Here is an 8923-nt window from a genome sequence, read left to right as displayed (position 1 = left end):
GATCAGATAACAACATGTAGAAGAAATAAGCACAAGATAAGATAAGATGCATGTACTAAGCACATACTGGCTCGCTGCAGGTCCTTCTCTTGCGTGCACTAGTCGTGGTCAACATGCCTGTCATTTTAGGTTCAACCATCAAGTGAAATGCTAATCCTCCTGCTCCATTGTCCTTAATCTCGTGTTTAGATATCACATTTAAGACCAAGTCACTCGGTTTCAAATAATAAAAAACTTGAGCCGCCAAATGAATAAGCCAATATTTACCGGATATCGGATTAAAACCAACTAGATGTTGCTTTGCATGAGATACGAATTTCGGACATTCGTATTTAGAGTAGGGTAATGCCAAGGTTTTCCACATAAAGTAAACCGGCATTAAGAATGACCAAATGTCGGGTTCAAATCACCTTCGCAGCTTCTCCAAGACAAGCATATCAAATAGGCAGTAAACATAGTAAAGCATGAATGGCATTGCTATGGCAGTGGTTCCAAGTGTTAATCTCTTGCATAAGGAACAATGCATATAGGTTATAGATAATAACGGAAGTAAACCGCCAAAATTACCAACCAAGAACTCGGATTCCAACCTTCCCTAGCGTCCCCGCCGTTAATGTTGGATGTTCTAATAAGTGGTTCGCATGATCAATCCCTAGGAAAAATAACATTGACAAGTCGGTCTATGATAATACAAAGACCGGACATGCACGCAACGAATAACTATATAAGCTAAAGACGAGGTATAATAGAAAGCGTATTGGAAATGCACATAGCATGATTATAAAAGCAGTAGTGAGAATAGCGAGACACGAGAAAACAGCTAGCGACTAGCGGTGAGCTAATGACGTGGTATAAGAACAAGCGATTGGAAATGCCCATAGCATGACTATAAAAGCGATGCGACAATAGCATGCAAGTACAAAAACAAGTTAGCAAGAAATGAATGGGTATAAGGCTATAAATATGTGGATGCACACAGGTGTCGGTAGAATGAACAGGATGGTAGCGACCGGATAATGCTTTTGTACTCGTACAATATTTAAACAAACTTCATGCGAAGCAACACATCAAGAAAGTTAACGGCATATGAGATCCGCAAATAACTACACAAAACATGGCTAAAGAAACACCGCGATCTAACGGGCCGGCCGTACTAACCAAGCCGCGGCGGGGTGGACGGGGCGCAACTTGCATTCCGGCAGCGGCGAACGCGGAGACGATGAATCGACCTCGTTTCGAGAGAACCGGCGTTAGTGAAGCGGATCCGGTTGGTCGGCAAGGGATTCGGTGAAGTTGATACAGCCGCCGCGCCGAGGTAGTCGGTGGCGAGGTCGGCGGTGAAGCGATCCGTCGGTGGCGAGGTCGGCGGTGAAGCGCATCCGTCGGTGGCGAGGTCGGCGGTGAAGCGGATCCGTCTGGTGACGAGGGCGGCGGGGAGCTGGATCGTGCGGGTGGACGGCCAACACGATCAAGGCTACGCTCGTGGAGGAGTATGCCGGCGGCGAAGCGTATCTAGTACTCGTAGAGAGTCGAGCTTTGGCATGTGAGAGTATTTTTGAGCTAATGGGGCGAATGGTTGGCGGGTGGGTGTGGGCCCGTGGGGAGGGTTCGGGATCTAGGCAAGATATTTCATTGTTACCGAATGAGCCCTCCATGGTCGGTGGGTTGTAGCTTCCGGACTCGTGGTTAAAAGGGTAAAACCGGTCACGGGATTTTCGAATGGATGCGGCGGGATGATTTGGCGCGCGGCCGAAATTTTCAGCTTCAAGCTACGAGCGAACGACAAAAATAATGTTCTTCCCCGGGAGCTCTCATTTCTTCCTCTTCTCTTTTTCTCTCGAGTCTCTCCCACTCCCCGCGCTCCTCTCCCTTTCTATCCGGCGGCCTCGCCGGCCGGAGACGAGGCCGACTTCTCTCTGTATATTGTACACCCTCCGAACTAAATTAATTGATTCAACTTTCCTTAGACGTGTATGTATCTAGAGTAAAAACATGTGTGGATATATCCATATTTAGATAAGCAAAGTTGAGTCAGCTAATTTGGATCCGAGGGAGTTAGTGTTGTTGTAAGCTTAGATCCAAGTGTTTCCCATGAGCAGTAATGGCGCAATGGAGTCGGGGATCTCGTCATCGGCTTCGGATCCGGCCCGTGGTGAATCGGCGGATCTTGCCGCCAAACCCCGATCCGGTGCCATCAATGTGATGGCGCTAACGCGTGAGGCTTGCTTTGGTCGCTGCTTCGGATCCGGCCAATGGGGAAGTCAAGTCGCTAAAGTTCACAAGCTCGGGGCATACGACGGCGTCATCCGTCTTGCTCCGTGCACATCTTGGCCTTTCAGCTGACCCTTCTCGCAGCCAATATGCCGTTGCTCGAGGCCCTTCTTCTCCTTCGTCCCGGCGACTACCGGCGACACCGTCCCAAGTGGTGCGTCCCCGCGACGGAGTTGCCGGAAAGGATGCGGAGCAGTAGATCCGATGTGCGGTCGAGAAGGACTCGATTGATTTTCTTCTATATGTTTTGGGGTCCTTTTTGTAAAGTTGCAGGTTCTATTAGTTATTGTCTAGTACTTTTGGTCCTCTATGTAATTTTTTGGACTAGTTTCCATTGGCACCGATAAACTTGAATTTTGACAAGTTCACAGGAAAAAATTCCTTTGCACATATGGCCTCGTCATGTATAAACATTCTTGAGATTTAAACTATATGTAATATGCCATGCATTAACCCTAAACCATATATATGTAACTAACCCTAGCCGATCAAACCCTACTTAATTAAAACAAATAACCCTAAACTATACGCATGCACTTTATGCGCAAAGGCGCGGTGCCTCTAATAATGTGTGTGCGCACTCGATCGATGATCCCTAAACCTTATACAACCCTGAAACCCTAATCCCTAATCCCTAAACCCTAAACACCCTAAACACTAAACCCTATACCCTAAACCCTAACCCTAACCCTAAACCTAAACCCTAATTAAACCCTATATATAGGCCAACGACACTTAATTGTGCATCAAGCAGGCCAGGGGTGCCTCGCGGTCCTCTAATTAAATTAAATGTGCCATGCATTAACCCTAAACCATATATATGTAACTAACCATAGCTAATCAACCCTACTTAATGAAAACACATAACCCTAAAGTATACTAGCTATAACCCGATCTAATAAAAACATACTCTATATATAGCAGCTAGCTAGCAAACCTTAGATTAACACCAATTAATATATACATGGCCTATATCGATCATGTTGTATAACATATCCCTGAGATTCATTAATTAATTATATAATTATCGTGATAAATTAATTAACTCTAATTTTGACAAGTTCTCTCGAATGAAAACACATTTGATTAAATTGCCTCATAATATATACTAGCAATGATCGGCGCGGCGGCACGCCGCGCCAGCAAGGTGTTGACTGATGAAAGTTTTCGGTAGTGCTAAATATTTGTGGGCTTGTAGTGTGTCTAACAACTACACTTACTGTTTTCTGTCATGCCGAGCTGTGTGCTTCGTTTTTTCAAAACTTAGCTGCTTGTGTCATTGTGTTTTTATCTCACGACTAAATGCTAACAATTCGGCCAGTAGATTTATTTTCTTGCATGCGAGTCTCTTCTGATCCACGTCTGAAATGCACTTGAAAGATGTGGACACAACAGTAACACACATGAAATGCAAATCATACTAAACAATGGAGATGGTAAAAACTAAAAAGATGATGGAGTTCATTAGTTATGCAGAGAAGTTTTTATTCTAATCCTCTAACGTGAAAGAGCAAGCTAAAGCAAATTGAAGAACCAAAGTCAGGACACGGTAGCAAATATTGTATGTCCAGTACTGTGCGTAGTTACTGAATGCTAGGTACAACCAATGGTCAGGTATCACTTGATAAGCATCCACCATAATTTTCAAAGGCTCGCCTCGTTGCACGTCCTAAAAGATACCAGCCGTCCAAGAATAAAAAAATGAAAAAATATGGCAAAACATGTGCAACCATGTGATTGCAACAACGTAGAATCATGTCCAAGGATCACTAAATATTAGTTCTCTTTTTGCAGGGGAATCATGTCCAAGGATCATCTCAGATGCAATTACAACAACTTAGAAACACTTACTTGTTGTGACTGGGTCCTAATGCTACATAAAAATACCAGACATTCAGAAAAACATGTCATAGTAGAATAGAACTAGAATTAGTTCAAATTTGAGTGGTGAGTCAGAGGAAGACGAACCAGAACTGGTGATGTTGCGATCGCCGGTGCCATCGTCACTCATTTGTTGTGAATGGGTCCTAATGCTACATAAAAATACCAGACATTCAGGAAAATTTGGCATAGTAAAATAGAACCAGAATTAGTTCAAATTTGAGTGGCGAGTTTGGAGGAAGACGAACCAGAACTGGTGATGTTGAGATCGCCGGTGCCATCGTCTACCAACCACGAGGTTGTGCACCATACAGGGAGGGAAATGGCAGTGCCCCATGAACATAGACACACTGCGGGGAGGGAGGCAGCTCCTCATACGGGTCTGGTACGCCCGCCGCAGACCCCACAGTACTCGTGGCGTCAGCAGCCATCAGGATGGACTCCGTCGCCGTCGTGCACCTCGTGCTTGTGTTGCCCGTCCCCTTGGCCTCCTCCTCCCTCATCTCTATATCCGGATACTCCTTCTCTGCCTTGGCCTTCACCAACGCAGGGTGGTCCATGGCGGTGGGCGCCACCAGGTCCTCCGCTGGTTGTGGGGAAACTCTACTCATTGTAGTAGGAAGCCTCTTGGGGAATTATCATCTGCAGATGAATTCAAACATGTTAAGAAAAAAATTGATATGCAGTGGTCATGTTTCTGTCTGTTGGTATACGTTGTCCAATTTATTCAAAATTGGTACGATCTGCAGCTGAAGATAACATCAGTTTAAACAACAACAAAAATCGGTATGGTATACATTTCTCAATTTTTTTATTCAAAATTGTTCTCCCACCTGCAGTTGAAAATAACATCAGTCTAAACAAAAAAAAATGGTATCTTTATACTTATAACTGAAGTTTTCATTAATACATCATGGTTTATCTCAAGCTAAGGAGACGTCCCATATTTCCCTATGATTTACTCATGTGACAGAAAATTGAGTACATACATCTAAAAGACTAAAACGGAAGGTCCTTGTGCATAGTGAAAGAGGTGAAAGGAAAGAGAGCACTCACCTAGGCAACCACAATGCGAGTGGATTACATCCTAAAATATTGGTCAGAATTCAAGAGCAATTCCACTCATATGTTAAAGGAGTAATCTCAGTCTGTAATATTGCAAAGAGAGTATTATCAGAGCAGAGGACGTATTATCGCTCAAGCAATTTTGAACTTTTTTGCTTATCACCTGACTTCCTTAAAAAAACATAATATTTTCTGTGGGCTTATATAAAGTTACCCAATACTATATTTTTGCATAATCCCAACCTCTCTTTCTGTTTCTAGTACTTTGGTTAAGTCCTTTTTTTCGAATTACTTTGGTTAAGTCTTTGTTCTCATAACCGGCATCCAAAAATTCTCACGCTATGACTAACTGAAAATACCGAGACACTGGTGGAACAGAGGAAAACCAACCAATCTTGAGTTCTGCTCAATCTCAAATTAATTCTTGAGGAGCTCATCCACATCCCTTATGTGTATCATCACTTATTAAGATGTATAATGTGCATGTTCTGTCAACTGAAATGTAGATGTGATGTTAAAAGGCCAGAATGTAGCAAGTCCTAGATCTCAGAAGATGTACCTCAAAATTTGTCAACTGGTTGCAGCATCCTAGAAACTAACTTAGTCCAGAAGATGTGTATGAATCACCAAGTCATACCAATTAATCTTCTTTTTGTGAGTGCCTATATCTCATACATTTATGTTCTATAATATTTGCAAATGAAAAGAGATCACTAAAATAGGATTTACACAGGTTCCCATATTTAAGCAATTGTGAAACCGTTGTTTGAACATAAATGGCTTAATTGCGGAGGCGATTCGAGGAAATGTGTTGGAATGACCATTCTACACCTAATTATTGCGTATCTTTTACTAAAGATTCACCAAAGCATCTTCAGATTTTATATTGAATTTTTTTTGGAGTACATAAAAAAAACTATAGATATACACATGTGTCTTACTTATATTACTGGCATGTACTATATTAACCAAATTTAGTAATTAGTGTAGAAGAAGCAACAGTCTGCAATACAGCTTGTAGATCTTGTAGTACCAGGTGTTGTTATGTAAAGCATAACTCCCAGTGGCAACATTTGCTCAATAAAACATGTGAGATTATAAGTTGATACTGTTCGATGAAATAATCATGGATACTAATTTTTTTTCCTGAGCCTAAGAATTGCGTTATTAGTCATATGTGGAAAGAAAGGGGTTGGCCCATGACACCCTGCGAGGAGCGAATAGATGCGCAGCTGGTAGTCGTGTTTGACGGGCATGCAGCCAAGCAATTTGCCGGAGTTCGAGGAGAAGAGGCGCAAACGTTGGTGGCTATGCAAATATGAAATATGAGCATATAGCTATTGTTGTGGGGATTACTTGTAACAAAGACATGATCAAAATCCCATAGTGGCTAAAGGAAAAATCTAGAGAATAACTTAATTGCCCATATTTCCTATATATCTCGCTATCTACGAATAATGGCATTCGTATGTTGATAACATGGGGTAAGACTGATGTTTCTGTTGGCACTACGAAGACATATGGATGGAGTAGAAGTTCTTGCAGATAACATAAGCTACGACAGTTAGTGTAAGCTAGAATATACATAACTGCCTAAACCCATTTGTGAACGCAAACAGTGGAAAGAACTATATGCACACTCAAAATAAATCTATATGTAAAAGAGGGTAAAGTACAGAATGTGTTAGGGGAAGGATTTGTGTACCTCTCTTTAAAGTCCTGTCCAGCTCAATTTCTCTGTGAAGAAAACAACAGGTGCTGCACTCATCAGCAACTGCTGTACTTCACTTTGATTTTGAGCAGATGTACATAAAATAAACCACAAGTTCTGCTTGTCTACTTCACTTTGCACTTCGTATGATGTAAAATATTTCCAACGATGGTTGCTTGCCAAAGATATAACAAATGGGAGTGGCAGGTTCTCAGATGAACCTGTCAACTAACTACACATTTCTTGCCTATGAGCACATCAGGTAGTGAGGAGCATATCAGTATGAGCGTGGACCGTGGAGTAAAAGAATGCATTTCTAAAAATTCAGAATAAGAAGGGGAGTTGGAATACCTATCCTTTAACAAAAAATCAAATAGCAGTATTGTCCACAAACAAAGAATACACTTACAGTACACCTGGCAAAATTTCTACTCATGCAAATCAATAGTTCATGGTCGCAAAAGAATAAAAAATTCAGGGATTTGAAGCAAACACAAAATAACCATCCATGACTTTATTCCAGTCGAAAAGAGAGAAAATATCTTGTGTCACTTACTGGTTGTTGAAACAATAGTCTCTTGTGAAGTTAATCAAACCATGCAACTATATGACTTCTTTGATAAAAATAAGTGAGAAAATATCTGTATTCCTTACAGGCTAAGTAATTGATGACCATGTTTAACAGGAGATAATGCTTAAAAGCAAAAGATAAACGACTGTCTAGATATACTGTTTTCTGCAGCTGATGACGCTGAGGGAGGGATTTGGCGAACTACGTTGTACGTACAGCCACATTTCCTTGCCACCAGCTTCAAACGGCCAACTGAACTTGCCAGAACACATGAGCAGCATGAAAAATTTATTTGTGGAGCAAGATGGCAGCAAGGCAAAGATAGCAGTTGCCCAACTCCACTACAACAGGCCTGATCAACTTACTTCCCACTGTTGCTTGCTACAGAAATATGTAATACATTTTGTTTGTCAGCTCATGTCTGCAAGGAGAGGGCACTTGAAGCTGCCGTGAAAATACTCACCGCAAAAAGATGTGGACAGTTGCTGATGCGGAAGACTCGGCGTGAATCACGTGATGGGGGATACCCCACTGAAGAAGATAGGATCGCTCTCCTAGATGAGGATTGAGGAACACCCAATATCTGTCAACTAATTAGAAAAAATAGAAATTAATCGACTTCCTATGAAGTCCATAAAAAACTGCAATCAGGGAAGAGGGTCCATACCAATGGGAGGAGTGGAGCATGCCGTGACCTGATGGTACGCCATGTCGCGCAGGTGCCCCATCACATTTGCCTGGAGATCTTCGGCACTGGCGTGGAAGGACGTCGTCGCCTCAAATCCGTCACCACCGCCGCCCCCACTCCGCTCCTTGTCAAGACCCGTGACTGCAACGCCACCCCGCCGGCACAGCACAGCGACCACCCACGTTCAGGGTATGCAGAAGCTTCACCCCGCACGGCGCGCCACCTGCCATCCTCTTCTCAATGGAGGCGGACGCCGCCGCCGATTTCGACCTCGCACTGTTGACTGCTGCCGCAGCGAGGCGCGGACCTGTGGGTCGAAGGTGGAGCCCCGGAGGACCCATCACCCTACGTAGGGAACGGGACGACGCGGGGCGGCGCCGGCCCGATCGCGCTCGCGGCGAGCACGAGGAGGCGGTTCCGGAGGCAGGGCGCGGAGAAGCAGAGCGCCTTGGCCCGGGTGGGGCCTGCACTTCATGGATCATCTCCCTCTTCGTGCTCCATCCCAGCCTCCCAGGCTCACCGGCCGCGCATCCTCGCCGGGAAGAGAAAGGGATAGGTAGTTGGGTCTGTCGGGGGCAGATGGCGAGCTCGCTCCATGGTAGGAGGATCCGGGGAGCTGGGAGCGGGCGGTGGTTGACTTCGCCGATGATGGATGTGCTATGGCGGCTGGAGAGGCCATGGACGGATAGGGAGCAGCATCAGGCGGTACAGTCGAATTGCTGCATTTGCGGCGGAA

The 8923-nt window shown here is 44.0% G+C and overlaps 1 long non-coding RNA gene across 3 annotated transcripts; it reads right to left on the bottom strand.

Annotated features, from left to right (window-relative positions):
* Window positions 1-611: 611 nt before the first annotated feature.
* Window positions 612-8463, bottom strand: LOC124657817. Of its 3 annotated transcripts, none has more exons than XR_006988878.1 (7): window positions 8167-8463; window positions 7963-8089; window positions 6923-7880; window positions 5209-5300; window positions 4401-4794; window positions 4240-4304; window positions 612-652 (listed from the first exon to the last, which is right to left on the bottom strand). It is a non-coding gene; the product is annotated as an uncharacterized LOC124657817 (long non-coding RNA). The 3 variants fall into 3 exon arrangements; XR_006988877.1 differs by lacking the exon at window positions 612-652 and adding an exon at window positions 3865-3940; XR_006988876.1 differs by lacking the exon at window positions 612-652 and having other exon boundaries at window positions 4057-4304.
* Window positions 8464-8923: the final 460 nt, after the last annotated feature.

This window comes from Lolium rigidum, chromosome 5 (genome assembly GCF_022539505.1).
Source record: "Lolium rigidum isolate FL_2022 chromosome 5, APGP_CSIRO_Lrig_0.1, whole genome shotgun sequence".
Lineage (NCBI taxonomy): Eukaryota > Viridiplantae > Streptophyta > Magnoliopsida > Poales > Poaceae > Lolium > Lolium rigidum.
The sequence above is the reverse complement of the archived record's forward strand: the minus strand, read 5'-3'. Positions and strand labels throughout refer to the sequence as shown.